This window comes from Delphinus delphis, chromosome 12 (genome assembly GCF_949987515.2).
Source record: "Delphinus delphis chromosome 12, mDelDel1.2, whole genome shotgun sequence".
NCBI lineage: Eukaryota > Metazoa > Chordata > Mammalia > Artiodactyla > Delphinidae > Delphinus > Delphinus delphis.
In genome coordinates, this window is record NC_082694.2 from 35,246,215 (window position 1) to 35,265,897 (window position 19,683).

The 19,683-nt window shown below is 44.4% G+C and overlaps 1 long non-coding RNA gene across 1 annotated transcript; it reads right to left on the reverse strand.

Moving 5' to 3' along the window:
* Nucleotides 1-7,369: 7,369 nt before the first annotated feature.
* Nucleotides 7,370-18,127, reverse strand: LOC132434850 (uncharacterized). The gene is made up of 3 exons (XR_009521433.1): nucleotides 18,023-18,127; nucleotides 11,142-11,388; nucleotides 7,370-7,529 (listed from the first exon to the last, which is right to left on the reverse strand). It is a non-coding gene; the product is annotated as an uncharacterized lncRNA (long non-coding RNA).
* Between the last annotated feature and the right edge of the window lie 1,556 nt (nucleotides 18,128-19,683).

The window sequence follows — 19,683 nt, forward strand, 5'->3', positions numbered from 1 at the left end:
GGAAATCCCCAAAATGTCTCATGTTATATCCTTGCCAAAAAATGTTTATCCAGAGTGCCTGATCACAAGGAAACAATCTGGCAAGTCCAGGTTGGAGCCATTCAACAGGACAACTGGTCTGGACTCTTTCAAAATGTCAATGTTGTGAAAGACGAACAAGAACAACAGGTGAGGAGACTGTACTAAATGAAAGAAAACCAAAGAGACATGACAACCAAATGCAAAACAATGCAACACTTGATCCTTGACTGGATTGGGGGGTGGAGTGGGGAGGACTTTAAAAGACATTCCTGGAACAATTGGAAAACTTTGGACTGTATTTCAGATAATACTCTTTCACTAATGTTAGATTTTGTGGATGTGATATTGGGATTGAGTTGTATAGGAAAATGTCTTTTCCCTTAGGAAATGCATGATGAAGTATTTGGGGTGAAGTATCAAGTTGTCTGCAATTTAATTTCCAAAGGTTCACCATGTATGTGTGTGTGTAGATAGTGAAGGGGTTCAGAGCAAGTCTCCCCAAAATGTACCACTTCGGCATGTGAATTATTTTGAGTTAACTTGAAGCTCAATTAACTTGAGCTTCAAGTTAATGTGCCCAAAGGAAGCCCAAAAGACTCAGGAAGAACTTTCTACCTACCCCTTAACTACTTAAAAGAATTTAGTTAGGGGTCTGGCTCTGAGAGAGAGCTATTACCAGAGATAACTTTCATCTGAATGACCTATCTGTTTGGCAGGGCAGCCACCTAATTACCAAACATCTGCTCTTCTTATTGTCTTGTGACTTACCCTCACCTTTGAAGCCCCATTCCTTAGCTCAGGATGGCATATAAGCCTCACTGTCTCCCTTGCCCTTGGGTCTCAGATTCTTATGGGGGCATCATATGTATGTCATTCAATTTGTTTTCCTCCAGTTACTCTTTCTTATGTTAATTTGATTATTAGACCAGCCAAAGCACCAAGAAGAGTAGAGGAAAAATTTTTCCTCCCCAACATTGGATGATAGATAGATAGATAGAGAGATAGATAAAGAATAGATAATCTCAAGCATGAAAAGAAAAAAGAGGATAGAAAAAGAAAGCAAATGTTAACAACTGTTAATCTAGGTGAAGAATCTAGCAATTTCATTGCTCTTTCTTTCAACTTTAAGTTTTTAAAAATTCAGAATAGAAATTGGGGGAAGAAAAATAAAGGTGTTGGAATAAAAGGTGTCTTCATTCCTCACCTTGCTGGCATTTGAAAAACGCCAAGATCTGAAGCAGATCATCCTGGAAGATGTGGTCCTGTCTGAATCCCTGGGTCAGGTCAACTGTCCTCACTGCAAACCCACACTGAGTGTCTGGCATTTTTATTCGGCACCCTCAGGAGCTGACCATGGGGTGATGGCTCCCCCGCTCCTTCCTTGAGTCTGGGACATTATGATGACTGTTTGGAGCTGGCTTTGATAGACAAGAGGATATTCAGGCATTGCTGGGAAAGACCGTGAAGGGTGAGTCAGGAAAAGAAGATGAGGGGGCAGAGAGACGGGATGTTCGCAGCCAGGAAGCAACTCAGGGAATGTGTGGGAAATGTGGAGGAGGGGAGTCTGGGAAAGGGTAAAGGAGCAGGGGCTTATCTAAAAACGCTTTAATACAAACGCAACATCAGAAGGCTTATTTGGTCTCGTTTATTTACCTACCACAGGTTCCCACTGAGGAGTAGGCAGGCACCAGTTACCTGCATCTCCTCACCCTGCCAGCGAGCATAATTCCTTCCACATTCTTTCACCCAAGCCCTCCTTGCCTTGCAAACAGCTGGTCTTCTTCAAGTTAATGTGCCCAAAGGAAGGAACAAAAAACTTTAGAGCTGGAATATGTGTGGAGGCAGATTGTAGGAGGGCAAGGGTAAAAACAGGAAGACCATGTTGGAATCTTTTACAGTCACCCCAGTGACGGATGATGGTGGCCTGGACCAGACGGTTACAGAGGAGGTGGTCTGAGGCAGTCGAATTCTGGATGCGTTTGCAGGCAGAAGTCAAGAGTGCTACCTTGCTGCCTGGCCTACAAACATCACTGGCCCCTCTAATGTTCCTATAGCATTCCCCATCTCTGTGGTTTATATTCTTCTTTAACAGGAGGGCTTGGTTCTCAGAGCCACAAGGCAAGTTGGAGTGTGGACCGAGGAAGGCAAATCCATCCTTGATCCTGGAAATAGGATTCAAAGGGCATGACCTTCTGATACAGATTGGTCAGCAACATCAGAGGAAGTCGGGTCCAGCTCAGTGCTCCACATTTTCCAGGAAGCCTTACTTTGCAATGTGATGCCTGCCTCCTATGAACCCAAAGGCAATCTCATCTATAGCAATAATATCCTACCTGACATGAGTATAGCACTTTACCCATGTTTTACACCATTTGGAGAGGTCTTTCCTAATGCCTAGACTAGATTATAATCCCTGTTCTTTTTTCCCCTGGTATCTTGTTCTTTCCCTATTATAATTCTCACTATATTTTATTGTAGATTTTTGTTTAATTATCTGCCTTTCTCACTAGATTGCAAACCTTTATGAGGAAAAGACAATGTTATACCTCTGGTGCCTAACACAGCACCTCGTTCATGAAAGGAATTTAGTACATCCCTACAACTGAATGAATAATCAGTCACCCTTTTAATTTTCAAAACAACTCTTCCAGGATGGGTGTTATTGTCTCCACTTCATTGATGAGGGGAAGGATCCGTTGGGAGATCGTTGTAACAAAGCTAGTTAGTGGAAGAACTAACTGGTAGTGGTACCCAGGTCCCAGTTCTCTCCTTTATGCTCCACTTGGAACCTAGAAGAAACATCCATTCATTTAATCAGTCAACACACACTTTTTGATTATTCCCCACACATCAGGCTTTACTTAGGGAACATACGCTCATTGGGGGACATACTAAAAGGAGTAAGATTTGTGTTCAGATGCTGGAAACCAGAAGCAGGGAAATGAACATGCAAATACATAATCGTATTATAGGGTGGTGAGAACCATGGGAGCTCCTAAGAGGAATGTCTAAATCTGCCTGGGTGAGGGAAGGCTTAAATGGGTCCATTTGATCTGGGTTTTGAAAAAAAAAAAGTACTTTTCTAGGAACAGAGCAGGAAAGGTTATTAAAGGACAAGGCTCATGGCTGGCACCTCCAAAGCTGAGTAACCTTGTTTCCGGCTCTGTTACTGACTCTCACGTCCCACCCAAGTCCCAGAAGCTGGCTTCAGGAAATGGAGGAATCGGTCCCAGGACCAGAGGCTTGCTTACCTCAAAAACAGTCAATGCAACAGGAGACCCACAGTGCGGAGCCAGGTTGCGTTGTACACATCCCTAGAGCTCACCTACCTGGGCCACCATATACAGATTAAAATATCTATATGAATGGCATTCATTGGATTCAGGCAATGCTCAACTCTCACCATCGCACATGTGGCTCCCACATCTCATTTCAATCAATATATAAAATCTATTTTTGCTAGAGATAAGAGAACGATGTAGGTCATCTGACATGGAATAAAGTGAGGTACAACTTGCTGCGAGTAATCGAGCATTGGAACAAGGGAAGACCACTGGTTTATTGGAACCGAGGAAAAGTTGCCTCCTAAGAATATAACAAACCAGCCAGGGCAGTCAACAGCCCTTCTGAGATGTGGTGCTGGAGGGCAGCCAAGAGAGGAAAGTTAATCTGTGAGCATTGTCATACTGTACTAGGAATTGGGGAGGGGGGGACGCTATTACCATAAGCAGTTAATTGACAGGAATTTTTTAAATAGGAAAGCACAGTGATCATATTTACATTTTAGAAAGATAACAGACAGCAGTATGTTAGGGGAGCAAAGGACAGAGGCAGTGAGATTGTTTAGATTAATGAAGAAATACCAGTGAGAGATGATGAGGCGTCTGTCCAGGTAATGAGAATTAAGAGGAGGAAATGGATTCAGAAGCTATTTAGGAAATAGAGTCATCATGACCTGATGACTAATTGCATGTCAAGGGTGAGAAAATAGGAGGAGAGGATGACTCCTAAGTTTCTGACTTGGGAAAGTATTTGGATGGTGGTTGGAAGAAGAGAAAGAGAGAGAGGCATAGAGAAAGAGAATCCTTAGTGTGTGTGTGTGTGTGTGTGTGTGTGTCTGAAAATAGAATTCAGATTTCTAACTGTTAAGTGACTGTGGACCATAGGCATAGGTTTCCAGTAGGTAGCTGGATACGTGGTCTGCAATTTAGGAGAAAATACCTAGCAATTAGAAAATAGTAACTTGAGAGTGATCAGAGTTTAAATGGTAAGTAGGAGTGGATGAGGTAACCCAAGGAGACCACAGAGAGAGAGAAGGCTGAGGACCCAAACTTAGCGAACATCAACATTTATGGGGCAGTTAGAAGCAATTGCCCATGAAAAAGGCTGCTTTAAACCTTAAACACCACTGGGAGCCTTAGATGTTCTAGTTGGAATTGCATTTGGCTGCACGTAATAGAAACCTGACTTTCTCATCTAGAAGGCAGTCCAGGCAGGGCTTAATGAAGACTCAAGCTCCTTCCAGATCCTTTTGTCCTCATGGTCCTAAAATGGCTGCTCCACCTCAGGCATTAAGCCTGTGTTCCAAGCAGAAAGAAGGGGAAGGGCAAAGGGCAAGAGTCATTTGCCAAGCCTCCCCCTTTTTCTCAGAAAGATAATTGTTTTCTGAAAAGCCTCACCCATTAGGCTAAAAACTACAACTCATTGGCCAGGATTGGGGATACGAATATCTCACCCCATGAGTGCCTGGGAGAGATGAGGTGTTTTTGTTTTTTTAACTTTTTGTTTGGAAATAATGTCAAACTGATAGAAAATTTGCAAAAATAGTACAAAGGACTCCTGTATACCCTCCACCCCACCTTTCCGAATATTAACATTCACCACGTTTACTTTATCATTTTCTCTGCCTCATGCATATTTACTCCTACATACTTCAGGATATGCTTCCTTAAAGTAAGGGTCTTCTCTCACATAACCATAATACAATGATCAAAATCGGAATATTAACATTGATACAATGCTATTATTTAATCTACAGCTTTTGCCAATTGTCCCCCTCATGCGCTTTATCACAAAGAAAAATATATTTTCTACTCCAGGAACCAACCCGGAATCACACATTGCATTTTGTTGTCATGTTGCTTTAGTTTACTTTCAACTAGAAAGTTCCTAAAGCTCTCTTTATCTTTCATGTCATTGACATTTTTGAAGACCGCAGGCCAGTTACTTGTACAACATCCCTTATTTGGGACTGTCTGATGTTTTTTCATGATTCTGGTTACATATTTGTGACCAGAATCCTACAGAAGTGATGTGGTGTCCTTCTCAGGGCATCATATCAGGGGGCACATAATCTTTATTAACTGTGATCACTTGGTTAAGGTGGTAAGGTGGTATTGGTCCAATTTCCCTACTACAAAGTTACTATTTTCCCCTTTGAAATTAAATTAGTAAGAATGTGGGGGAGATGCTTGGCGACTATATCACCGTCATGTTTCTCATCAAATTTTCACCTGTTAATTTTAGCATTCACTGATGCTCTTACCTGAAAGAATAATAAGGTGATTGCAAAATAGTGATTTTCTAATTCTGTCATTCATTCTATAGTTTATTATTTTTCTTTTTACCCTATAGAAGAACTTTTCTTCTTCCTCCATCTATTTCTCAGTCTGAACTCATGGATTCCCAGTCTATTCAATGAATTAAAATCAACAACCCTCTTTACATACGCGGGCCTCTCACTGCTGTGGCCTCTCCCGTTGCGGAGCACAGGCTCCGGACGCACAGGCTCAGCGGCCATGGCTCACGGGCCCAGCCGCTCCGCGGCATGTGGGATCTTCCTGGACCGGGGCACGAACCTGCATCCCCTGCATCGGAAGGCGGACTCTCAACCACTGCGCCACCAGGGAAGCCCCGAGAGGATTGTTTTTAAAAGGGCACGTTAACACCTTGATAAAATCAGGCTTCTGTTCATAAAGAGCAAGAGGAGAGATGGAGATTGTGTGGGCAACCATTCGTGTCTACCACACCTAGCCCCTCACCATCCAAGAGCTGGTGGATTGAATCCAGGCGGCCAAACTGGATTCTAACAAAACAACTTTGTTCTCGCTTTGTTCTAACAAAACAACTTTGTGCCCACATTCCAAAAAAGAGCCTCGAGGCCATGTAATTCCATCCATGCATTTCCTCACTGTCATCCTTTACCACCATCCTAAATGAGTACTCCTAGGGCCAGGGCCCTGTGTTGCACAACTCCAGGGTTGCCATACATATTGTAGACCATGAATGACCTACCAGAGCAGGGGCCGGCAAAGTTTTTCTGTAAAGGGCCAGACAGTAAATACTTTCAGCTTGTGTGTGCCGTTCAGTCTTTGCTGCAACTGCCCAACTCTGCCACTGAAGTGTGAAGGCAGCCACAGAAAAAATAGGTAAATGAATCGGCACAGCTGTGATCCAACAAAACTTTGTTTATAAATACTGACATTGGATTTCATATCAGTTTCATGCATTATTGGTAAGTGCAATTTTTAAAATGTAGAAACCAGTTTTAGCTCGTGGGCTTTACAAAAATAGGCAGCTGGTTAGGTATGACCATAGTTGTCCTCTCCCTGCCCTACTCAGCCCAGACTTGTCATATGCAGTGGCCCTGCCTCCAGCTGGGTCTCTTCTCCCTTACCCTAATCTCCAATCTGCCATCCCGCTCTGGGCTTTCTTTCCACCTTCTGCCCTCTCCTTTCTCAGGCCTTTTCCTCTATGCCCCAGAACCTCCATTCAATTGTAAATAAACTTCTTTTCACCTTTAACCTTTTAGCTCCTTCCTTGACTCAACAGCAAAGTGAATGTATTCCCCAAGGAACTTTCTTCCTTTGTTGAATTCTGGAAAGGATACTACTCATTTTCCCACGCCCATGGGCATGGGAAGTGGTGTTGGCACTCTCCGTATTCCTCAATCCGACTTCTAAACCTTTATTCTTCCACCCTCTGGCAAAACCCCTTCCTCCTTTGAAGCTCTTATCATCCAACTCTTTGAACAACAGCTAACACACAGAGAGTGAGATCCTCACAACCTCTAGGAGATAGGTACCATTATTATTCCCTAAAGTCACACAGCAGGGCCAGGATTCTAATCCCAGCAGGCAGTGCTTAGTACCAAGATGTTACATTGCCTTTTTTCTATGGTCATGTACCATGTGGGTAACCATCCTGCATCCTCGCCTCACTATCCATTATCAGTTTGGCACATGGGCAGAAATAGATGCACACAACTTGAGTCATTTGAAGAGGATTTAATAGAGGAACTATCTATAAAAGTGCAGGCCAGGGCTTCCCTGGTGGTGCAGTGGTTGAGAGTCCGCCTGCCGATGCAGGGAACACGGGTTCGTGCCCCAGTCCGGGAAGATCCCACATGCTGCAGAGCGGCTGGGCCCGTGAGCCATGGCCGCTGAGCCTGCGCGTCCGGAGCCTGTGCTCCGCAACGGGAGAGGCCACAGCAGTGAGAGGCCCGCGTACTGCAAAAAAAAAAAAAAAAAAGTGTAGGTCAGTCTTCCTCAACCATTTTTAATTATCATCCACCCTAAAGAGAAAAATTAAATCAATTTACTAATAACTTTACTAATTAAATTAACTTAATTAATAAAACATTCAGTTCACCCCAACCCAATCCATTCTTCCAACTACAGAGGAAGTCTTCTTTCTAACTGGACTCTGTGGTTGCCTCTGGGACAGGGAACTGAAAGGCTGGAGATGGGCAAGAGGAAGACCTTTTCAGCTTTTGTTTGCTGTACAATATTCATGTATCATCTAATTTTAAAATAAAATGTAATTTAAAAAATGGATCTAAAATGCAAATACGGTCATTCTTTCCCAGGCTCAAAACACTTCTGTAGCCCATCTGCCTCCAAGTTGAAATCCAAATTCGTTCACACAAGGGCCCTCAGCATACTTCTTTAGCCACATCTGCACCACTTTCCACCTTAAACCCTGTGTCCAGACATGTGAGTTACTGAAAAGTAAATGCATTCCCTAAGCAAATTTCTTCCTTGGCTGTCAGTTTGCTCATAATGCCATTCGGTATCAGGCATTTTTGTGTACTTGCAGGTTCTACATCCTAGCATGCCAAGCCTCTCCATTCCCTCTTCACTTCTTCCTGGTGAATTCTTCTTCACTCTTCAAGGTCCAGCTAAAATAACTGCTCTGCTCTCCCGTGGGAACAGCCGCCGACCTTCTCCTCCATGCCACGGCTCTGCAGCCGGTGATTAAGAGCACAGGCTCTGACGTCAGACTTGTGTGGGTTCAGATCCTGGATTTGTCACATACCAGTTGGTGACTTTGGGCAAGTTATTTAACCTCAGTGCTTCAGTGTCCTTATTTGTAAAATGGAGATTAAAATATGTAGTTCCTCTCTTAGAAGGAGAGTGTTCATTCACCAAATATTTCCTATCTATGATACATCAAAACAGAAAGAAGTTCCTGCCACAGCAGAACTTACATTAGATTTTAGAGCAGGGGTTGGCAAACTATAGCCCTTGTGCCACATTGAGCCACCTGTTTTGTAAACAAAATTTTATGGGAGCATAGCCACACCCATTCATTTACGTATTGTCTGTGGCCACTTCCATGCCATAGTGGTTGAGATCTGTGGTTGTGACATAGATCACAGGGCCTGCAGAGCCAAAACTATTTACCTTTAAGAAAATATTTATCGTTTAGAAAAAGGTTTTAGCCCCCGCTCTGGTGAGATTGAGTTCATATATGTAAAGTGTTTAAAATTTAAAAACATTGCCTGGCCCTTGGAAAGCTCTCAGTAGATGCCAGCATTATTAACATTATTGCATACTCTTATAATAACACTTAACACAGGTACTCAGTAAAAATTTTTTGCGGAATAAATGAATAAACAGAGAGGTAAAGAGGAACAAGAAGCTGGGGTTGTGGAAGCTGCTGGAGGAGGATTTTCAAGAAGGTGGAAGTGGTCAGCAGGGTTAGGTGACAAATCAATATTGAAGGAAGATTGTCAGATTTAGCAATCAGATAAAATGACCTAAACTCGGAGCAGCTTATGTGAAGTGGTGAGGACAAAAGCTAGGCTATGGTAGGTTTAGGAGGGAGTGGAAATGAGGAAGAACAAATAGGAAGGAGAGATTATACAGCTATGGGACAGCAAGTACTGAGATAAAAATGAACACATTTAGTCAGAAATGACTAAACCTGAATTTTTAAAAATCTGCTAACCAAAAATATCAGGTTTGATATACTGGGGTATCTGATGGCTCTTCTGCTCAACTCTAAGCTGTCTGGTGTTGGGTAAAACATCAATGGTTAAAATTCGAGTCCAGAACTAGAAGACAGACTTCAGGCAGAATCTTCAAGTCTGGACCATTAAAAGATTTATGATGATGTCGGTGATAATAAAGTAATGTTGTTTCTTTTTTCTCTTTTAAACACAACTCATTATTATTATTATTATTGTTTTATTTATTATTTTTTTGGCTGCATTGCGTCTTTGTTGCTGTGTGCATGCTTTCTCTAGCTGCGGCGAGCAGGCGGGGGCTACTCTTTGTTGCAGGACGCGGGCTTCTCATTGCTGTGGCTTCTCTTGTTGCAAAGCACGGGCTCTTTGCACGCGGGCTTCAGTGGTTGTAGCACGCAAGCTCAGTAGTTGCAGCACACAGGCCCTAGAGCGTGTGGGTTTCAGTAGTTGTGGTGTGTGGGCTCGGTAGTTGTGGTGCCCAGGCTGTTTCTCTGCATCATGTGAGATATTCCCAGACCAGGGATCAAACCCGTGTCCCCTGCATTGGCAGGCAGATTCTTAACCACTGTGTCACCAGGGAAGTCCAATGTTTGTTTCTTTTGTGATGTTAATCATTGTGTCATCTTAACCGGTGTAAAATGAGAATTTCAATGCAAACAGCGATATAAGTTTGCCTACAGAATATTTATTGTAATCGCAAAACAAAAACAGTACAGGCATTTTTGTTCATTCTATAAACATGTACTGAGTACTTTGCATGCACTATGCATTCTGATAGATATAGATATGTGTTTAGAACTTAGTTAATTTGGTCATTGCTTTCCCTATCCCCTCCAGGAGTTTATGATTTAGTTGGTGAAAAAGGCTAGTCCAAATAGGTTCAATATTTGTTATAAATGCTAAGGTACTAGTTTAGATGGGTTACAGCAGGGGCTCGAAAGAATAAAATAATTTATATGAAGCTATTTTGCCAGCTGTCAACTATTTGCCAACTATTTTTACATCTATACATATGTACATTAAGACTAAAGAGAATGATATCAACTCATAGCTGCTTTCTGGAAAACGTGTATGAGACATTTAGGATTCTGAACACATGAATATTATTACTGAGGTCTTTTTAAAGAGTCTACAAAAGAGTATGTTTAGTATGATCTTATTTTTATTAAAATATACAGTATATTTTAATAAAATATACACTATACATAGAGGAAAAGTCTATAAAGATACACATTCAGAATATTATCAGGGGTTATACCTGGGAGGTGGGATTACTGGGATATTATTTTCCTTGCTATACTTTTTTGCATTTTAAATTTGTTTTTTTTTTGTTGTTTTTTTTCTGGCCACGCTGCCCAGCATGTGGGATCCTAGTTCCCTGACCAGGGATCAAACCCACGCCACGCCCCCCACCCTCCCACCCCCCCACACACAGTGGAAGCGCGGAGTCTCAACCACTGGACCAACAGGGCAGTCCCAGGGCTTACTCTTATAATCACAAATAACAATGGAACAAAACCATTGAATTTTAACCACATGTTACGAGCATACAACCTGTGTGCTTATAAGCTAGAGGTTTTTATGTTTTTTAGATTGTCAATGTTTGGTTGTTACATGAATAGCAACAAAAATTTCTTAGCCTACAAATGTTAGCAGATGATGTCTCAAAGAGATGTGTCTGGAAGTTAACTCTGTTGGTTAGTCCTCTTCTGCAAGTGGCAAACCAACCAGACACCTGCTGTTGAAACACTGGGATTTGCTTAAAACAGGGACTTCTGTGCATACAACGAATGAATACAGTGTGAATCACTTAGTTTGACCGCAAGTAACAAGACACTGGTAAAAAGTGGCTTAAACAATAAAGACGTACTATTTCGCATCACCTAAAGTCCAGAGGTAGGTGGGTTCCAAGTCTGGTCAACTCAGTAGCTCAGAAATTCCAGGATTCTCAGTCAGCTCTCCTTTGATTTTCTTGGCATTCTCCCCCTGGAAGTGCTGAACACCACTGTCTCAAACAAGAACTTCTGAGGGCAGGCCCATATCTCTCTTTTGTTCAGGGATTCAAATTTTTTCCAGTATTTCCCTAGCAGACATCTCCTTGCATTTTATTGGTCACCCTGTGACAGTTCAGTGTAAGGAAAAACAAGGAAAAAAACAATGCTCAGTCAAAAGAAAAAACCGTGACCACCCCTAAACCAAGAACTAGAGAAAGGGATTACCGTTATTGCCCTAGACCAGCAGTGTGCAGTAGAATTTAACGGGAGCCATAATGCAAGAAAAAACGTATAGCTCCCTGGGAGTTCCCTGATGGCCTAGTGGCTAGCATTCCAGGCTTTCACCTTTCACTGCCACGGCCTGGGTTCAATACCTGGTCAGGGAACTAAGATCCCACAAGGCCCACGGCGTGGCCTACGTGTGTGTGTGTGTGTTATATATATATATATATATATTTATATATATATTTATATTTATATTTATATTTTTATATATATATAGCCGCCTGAGTAGTCTTTGGAAAGCCAAAAGCAAGTCTTCATTTTCTCCTTCATGAACGAGCTTCAACATCGATAAGCAACAGTGCGTCCTATCACCGTAACTAGAAATAAGCCCCAAGGGTGCATCTGGTATTATTCCAACAAAGGCTCGTTAGTTATGGAATTTGGACTTTGAGTTCCTGAGGTACGGTTCTGGATGTGACCCTGACTATCTGTGTCATCTTAACGGAGTCACTTGGCTCATCTGGTCCCCAGTTTCCTCATCTTAAAACAGGTGGTCCTTTAATGTCCTTTGAACTCTAGTACTCCATGATTTTATATTACTGTTCAACCGGGGACCTTCCCAGCCCATATCTGAAATCAGAAGGCTGGGCCAGCAACACACAAGAAGTCATCAGAAGGGCACTTTCTCTGATGCCATGGAGCAAAAGGCACTTTTAGAGGGAAAGAAAGAAGGCAAACCATGGTGACTTGTCATTCATTTACTCAGTAAGTATTACAGGGCACCCACTATGTGTCAGAGTGACTCTCTATTCAGTAAGAGAGACAAAGACGTGGTCTCTGCTCTCAGTGAGCTTGGGAGGGAATATAGATAGGCAGATATCAAATTACAAAAGGTGTAAAGAGCGTTAGGGTAGAAGAAGAGGGTACACGTGGGAGGCGCCCCTAGCCCAACTAAGGGGAGGGGAGAGAAGCCTCCCTGGAGCAAAGCAAGTGATACCCAACTGAGGCCTGGAAGAAGAGTACTTGGTTGCCTCTCCTGGCATCATGGGAAATTGCCTGGCCTACTGGGCGTCTCATCCGACATTTTATCTTCTTCTCTTCTCTGACTTACTGTTTTTCTGGTCCTTTCTTCAATGCCTTTGCCCAGCTGTCTGTATATCTGGGATCTGGTGAGAGGACCACAGGGAAACTCTTGCAGCAAACTGAAAGTTTCTATTTCAGATCTTTCCACCACCATCATTTCCGTAATCCCCATAATCACCTCCACCACTATCACCACACCATCACTTCCACCCCATCATTGCTATTACCTTCACCACTACCAGTCAACATCTCCACCATCATTTCCCCCATCAAAAGTACCACCTCTGCTACCATCAAAAAAGTACACAAGTAAGCCTTGCTTTAATTCCAAAATGATATATAAAATCTGAGTTAATACAATGAGCAAATTAAGGGATGATTATTTGCTTTTCCAAATTATTCAGTCTATAGCAATCTTAAATAGTTAAGTTTTCCTAGTGTTTTTTATATGTGCTTTGTTTTTTTCAGGCTCAGTGGCCATGGCTCACGGGCCCAGCCGCTCCGCGGCATGTGGGATCTTCCCGGACTGGGGCACGAACCCGCGTCCCCTGCATCGGCAGGCAGACCCTCAACCACTGCGCCACCGGGGAAGCCCTGTGCTTTGTTTTTTTTAACAAATATTTCAATTGCCTAGATCTCTTTAGGAATATACCTATTTTAAGAAGTAAGGCACACCAGAGACAGGATTTTCATGCTAAGAAAGAAGGGAAAGCATAATAAGTTTGAAATGTCTCTTTCTTCATTCACTAAATTATTGAGAAGAGTTTTATAGCACGAACAAATCTATTCAACATTAAGCAGTTTTAGTTACTTTGGCCGTAAGTCAGTGACTGTAAAGGCAGAAGTTAATTCTATCAATAGTACTCCTATACATAAATAGTATACCTATAAATATAGAATACTTATATTAAAATATATGACATACGTATATGCTTAGAGTATATTTTCTAATATATTTATCATATATTTGTATAAATAAATACATAGCACTTATATATGTGATCAATGTATATTATTACAAATATCCTTCCCTAACTGTGAAATTTGAAGTAGACTATAAAAATGGCTACAAATTCCTCCCATCCTTGTATGCACATCCCCTGCCATGTGACTCTGCTCCTCTTCTGGTCAAGAAGGAAAGTCTAATTCCCTGCTTCTTGACTTTTGACTCTGGGTTGGCTATGTGACTTCTCTGGCTAATGAGATAGTATAAACAAATGTGATGCAAGCAGAGGCTTGAAAAATGCATGTACTTTGGGGTTTGCCCTCTTGCTGATCTGGGAACCCTGCCACCACTGCCATGTGATCTAATCTGGGCAGGTCTACTGGAAGATAACAGACCACATGGAGCAGAGATGAGCTAGTCCAGCTCAGGCCAGACCAGTCAGCCTGCCAATCACCAGATACATAAGAGACCATCCTAGATCATCTAGCCCCAGCTGAGCTGGCCGAGGCCAGAACAGTCACCTGGTCTAAAGGCCACACACTCATGAGAGATAATAAAATGTTTATTGTTTTAAGCCACACAATTTTGTGTTTTCTTTTGTTTGTTTGGTTTTTGGCCACACAGCATGTGGGATCTTAGTTCCTTGACCAAGGATCAGACCTGAGCCCCCTGCAGTTGAAGCACCGAGTCTTTACCACCAGACCGCCAGGGAAGTCCCTTGTGGTGTTTGTTATACAGCAAAAGCTAACTGATACAGGGACCATATCTTACTGAGTTTTGTTTTCCTCTTTTCCTTTTACTCATTCCAAAAAGCTTGGGTAAAACGTTTGGTTGCCACAAACATATGATCTTTAATTTTCTTCCAATTCTAAAAGTTCATATTCTTATATTATTAAGCATCCTTTCTCAGTTATGAGCTTTACAGAAGAAAGAGGCTGGGGAATAAAGGTAGTAAAAATGAGGCATGATATTAAGAGTGAGAAGGGAGCTGGAGATGTGAAATAAGGTGGTGACAATGGGATGCTAAGGCCAAAAAGAGAGGTTGGTACAACTCATAAAATGTTGACTAACTTCCTGGGAGAAATTTGTTCTATTAAATCAGAATCTCTATGAAATTCCCTGGCACTGACCCCAGATGTCCCTATGTTAAATTGCAAACAGCAAACATACATTCTAAAATTCCCTTATGTTCCATTCCTTAGTTCCTCTCAATCTTTTTCACTATCCTAAATATGGCTTTCTATTTTGGTAGTTAGAATTTTTTTGGCTAGAAGTGACAGAAGCCCAACTTGATCTAAAAAGGCCAGATCATCCTCAAGCTTCAGGCAAGGTTGAATCCAGTTGCTCAACTGATGTCCTCAGGGAACTGTCCCTCCATCTCCATCTCTAGGTTCTGCTTTCCTATGTTCTGGCCTCCCTGTATCCCTCAATCCCTGACCTATTTTGTGGGTCTCAGAGTTGAGTGGTAGCAACTGTCTATTCGTGATCAAGCCCTCCTCCTGTTACCCCATCATGTCAGAGGCACTGAGATCCATCCAATTTCCCAAGTCAAAAACTTGGAAGTTATCCCAGACCTCTCCATTAGTCTCCATATCTAATAGCTCATAAAGCCAAGTCATTTCCATCCCATCTGTGTCTTTGGAATTAGTTTTCCCTCTCCATGGCCAATGCCACTGTGCTTTGTCATGCATTGTTATTTCTGTTGTGGAAGAAGAAAATTTCTCCCTAACCAGTCTTTGCTTTGCTTCCTGCAAACCATCCTCCATGCCTGGAGTAATCTATTAATAATGTAAGTCTGAGTCTAGCATTCCCTGCTTAAAATGGGTATGTAACTTATATAAGCCGCTCCATAAATTTAGGGTACAAACATGATCCCATTTGGGGAGTTTTCCAGTGGATCACTTGAACCTCACCTGCCCTGTTGGCAGAGATCTTAGGTTGAGTTCCCCAGAAATAGAGCCTGAGCTGGGGATAAGCGTTGTTATTTTAGAGGCCTCATTGCTTCCCTGCCACTGGGCTATGACTAAGCCCATTCTAAACCACCCTGTTTGGCCTAATTTATAATAGAGTCTTGGGGTAGGAGATCGAAGATTGGTGTCTTTCCTCCCAGGAGACCAGAGGCTCCTCATTTAAAATGCTGTGTACCTAGTGCCAAGCTCTGTCTACCTGGGATCTCAGAGTGGGACCATGATCCAGTAGTCATAAAGGATTCTTTTATGTCTGAGGTCAAAAACTCAAATGCCTACAGGAGCCAGAAGCCGGACAGACTCGGCAGCAACCACTCTGCTGCAATCAACTGTTACCAGGCAAGAATCTGGCACTCACCATCCCCACATCTTTGGAGTTTTTTCAGGAGGAGCTAAAAATCTTGATTTTTATGTGAAATATTCTGATTTCCAACTGTTAGCTTGATTTCTTTAAAAAAGCAGGCAAAACAAAATTTATCTGGGGCCTTATCTGACCCAGGGGCTATCAGTTTGCAAACCCCCAAACAATGGATGCCCACTTACCTTAAATTTGCATAACTATAGGGGCCCCTGCAAAGAGCTGGGACTGGACATAGCTCAGCTGTGAACCTGCTGCAAAAGGTTCCAAGACTTCAAGAGAGTCTAACCTCCTTTAGCATGGTCTCTGCTGCCTCCCTGACCTGCCCTTCTCCTCGCCTCTCTGTTACCCTGGCTCCCCACACTGTCACACCTTAGGGCCTTTGGGTCAGTTATGTACGCCCTCTCACCTTCCTTCAAGATCTGGCTCAAACACCCCTTCCTCTGGGCAGCCTTCCTTTCCCTGACCTCTGCTTTTTCTCCTGCTTACCGCATGTTTTAGAGCAGTTATGCCATTGTCCTAACGCTTTCTTCACGGGACTGTTGCCCCACCTGACTGAAACCCTAGAGGGCAGGAGGTTCATTGACCACTGTATCCCCATAGCCTCACAAAGCACCTGGCACTTTAAATGCAGGTTGGAGGAAAGGGCCTCCAGTTTGAAAAATAATGACCAGACCACTGCCTTTCACATGCCAGAAATACATCTATGAAGAACCAGTCATTTTATTTTGAGAAAATAAGTTGAAACTTGGTGTTTAAGAGAAGGGGTAAAAAACACCTCTGCATCCTGTCATCTTTAAAATGACTCCATATTTGTGAAATACAGTTGGAAAGAATAAGTGTTTATACTTCCTCATCTTTGGACGTAGCTGAAGCTTCTAAGAAGAGTTCTAGAACAAGAGAATGGCTAAACACCCGTTGCACTGCTTTTCTCCCAGACCTCAAACGTCCCCAGGGCTTTTACAGCCGGGGATGTTTGCTGCCTCGGAGGGGAAAGGGAACCAGCTCCTCCGAATGAAACAGCACTTCTACAGAGGCGAGGCCTTCTGAGGGAGAGCGAGCAGCCACAGCCGAAAGGACCCTTTGCATAAACTACTCATAAATTGAGGCTGCAGAGTTGTAAACTGAAACTCCAGGGGCAAACCCTAAGCGGTTACGTTTTCTCAACGAGAAGGTTGCCCAATCCTGTCAATCATCTCTTGCTCTCTCTCTCTCCCGGATGCGAGCGCGCGCGCGCGCACACACACACACACACACACACACACACACACACACACACACGAGGTTCGGTGGACCGCTGCCTTGACCCTTGACTTTGAGCCTCTCTCCTACTTGAAGTAGGGATTTCAGGAAGCAGCGAGCTTTCATTCATAATACATGAACTCAAGGGAGGAGGGAGGCAGGGACAAGAGCCTTTCATCTCTGCTATTTAAAATCCCAGCCTTACAGCTGAAAGGGAAAATGACCCGGGAGCCAACGCCATCGGCGATGAAGTATTCACGATAACAGGACGCAGGAGCGCGTCAGCGGCGTGCCCGCCGGCTATATATACCGCGCCGATTATGCAATCGGGCTCCAGCCATTCATGCCGGGACTGGGGCGCCGCGCGCCAAGGGTGGGGGTGGGGCATCATTCCCGGGTGCCGGGTCAGTTTCTAAGTTTGCATCATCCCCTTCATTACGAGAGAGCTTGGGTTTCCATTCCGGCCGGCGGGTCTGGGGGGAGGCAGCCAGGCTGCAAAGTCGCTTGGCACACCCTGGCACACACGACTGCTTATTTAAACAGAATAATAAAAGCACCCGGGCGCGGCCAAACTGAGCGCAGGGCTGGGCTCCCGGCAGGCCGGAAGGAACTGATAAAGCGGGAGCTAATGCTACCCGCTCCCTCCCGGGTCGGAAGTGTCTTCCGAGCGCCGGTCATTGAGAAATACCTAAGGGGCAGAATGGGGGTGAGGTGAGGACAGGCGGAACGCAGCTGCGCCCGCCTCGCGGGGCGGGGAGCGGGGGGCGCCGCGGCGGTAGGGGGGCTCCTGCGGGCCGCGGCCGGGCAGCACAAACCTTAGGGCACAGTGGAGTCCTCCCCCAATCACCCCCTATCCCACGCCCCCACACACCCGGGAGGAGAAGGGAACTGATTATCACCAGCCCACCCCGGGGAGATCTACACTCCCCGCCCTACCGGACCCCGACGGGCGAGAAGTGGGAGGACGCAGAGCGGGGGCGAAGGACAAGAAAGAGCAGATTGCTGAAAAGGAGAAAATGTCCGCTTCTCCCCGCGCCCTTGCGGGGCGGGAGGGGGCGGGGGCCGCGGCCGGCTTCCGACTTAAAGGAGACCTGCGGGTCTACTGAGCATGCCCGTCCGGCGGTCGCCGAGGGTCGCTCCGGTTCCGGGCTCCAGGCTTTCCAGGCGGCTGGCGAGGAGGATTCGGGAGGGGGTGCTCCCGGGCCCCGGACTCCGGTTGAGAGGCGGGTAGGTGGGGGTCCTGCTGGGGGCTCCGCTAGGTTAGCGTGAAGTTGTGAGCAGATCAATATTACTTTTGACGCTGTACGAGACACCTTTGGTTTGCTTTCCCTGCCCCTTGTTTCGCTGGTTGTGTGGGAGAGACCGTGATGCGGGTATTTAGCTCTTTCAGCAATGTCATTAAAGCCCTGAATCCATGATACCCCCTATTCTGGAAACAATCCAGTAGACTTTGATAACACCCTGATAGATCAAAAAACATTTAAGTTATTCGCCCACTACCGCCATTTATTTTTGGAGTTGCCGGAGTCACAGTTAGCAATTGATGGGGGGGAACAAGAGGTGACCTGCTAGGAACATTTTCATCAAAAGGCCCCTTTTGGGTAATGAAGAAGGCAGAAGAGAATTGCAAGGTTTTCTTTAGAGGAACACAGAGGACCAGGAGCGGTGGGGGGAGCATTTGGTAATCCACAGGCTAGAAGGAAGAAATGGTTGCCATTAATCTCCTATTTGCAGAGTGCGTAACACAGCAGTGCCTTCACTTTATAGCCATTTAATCCTCCCAACGACTCTATGTTGTGGGAGTTATCCTGACACTACAGACACCGAACCCGAGGCTCAGAGAACTTAAGGACCTGCTGGAGTCTGGCAGCAGGACAACCAATTTGGGACCTGGTTACTCCTGGACCTTGGAATGTTTTGTTCCTCCGGCTGCCTGGTCCCTGGGTTGGGCCAGTCATTCACTGCTATTAGCAGGGAGCTGGATGAATGAGTTGTGATAACACAGAATCAGCTTGCCTACCTGCAGAAATTAATAACCACCTCGCCTGCCACCTTGCCATTTGAGTACTCTGAAACTGGAGGGTGGCGCCGAAGAGATGCCCATTGGGTGGATAATTTTGACATGGACAAATGTCCATGTTCCTGGAAGTTCAGGAATGAATGAGTGGGAACTCTTTCAAACATTGTTGAGAAAAGCAACAATGGGCAAAGGTGAGAACTGGGTAGATGCCTTAGCCTTATGGGGATTTGGACAACAACGAGGTCTTGCTTTGTTCAGTGCTTTCTCATAGACCCTCAACGGCCTCAAAAACAGAAGGACAAGCGTGGCCTTGTTATCTTTGTTTTATAAAGAAACTGAAGAATTGCTAAAAGCCTCACTCAGGGTCTCAGGACTGCTAGGAGAAAACCAGAACCCAGGTGTTCCTCCCCTGTCTAGTGCCCTTTTCACCACCACACAGCAGCACTCAGCATCAAGGGTGGGTGGAACCCAATCCACGTCCACCAAGATCATGGTTATCGTAAACACGAAGGCTAGGGTAAACCACTAGCTTTTCCTTGACTCAAGGTGAAATTCTGTCTTCGGAGTACTTGTGGCT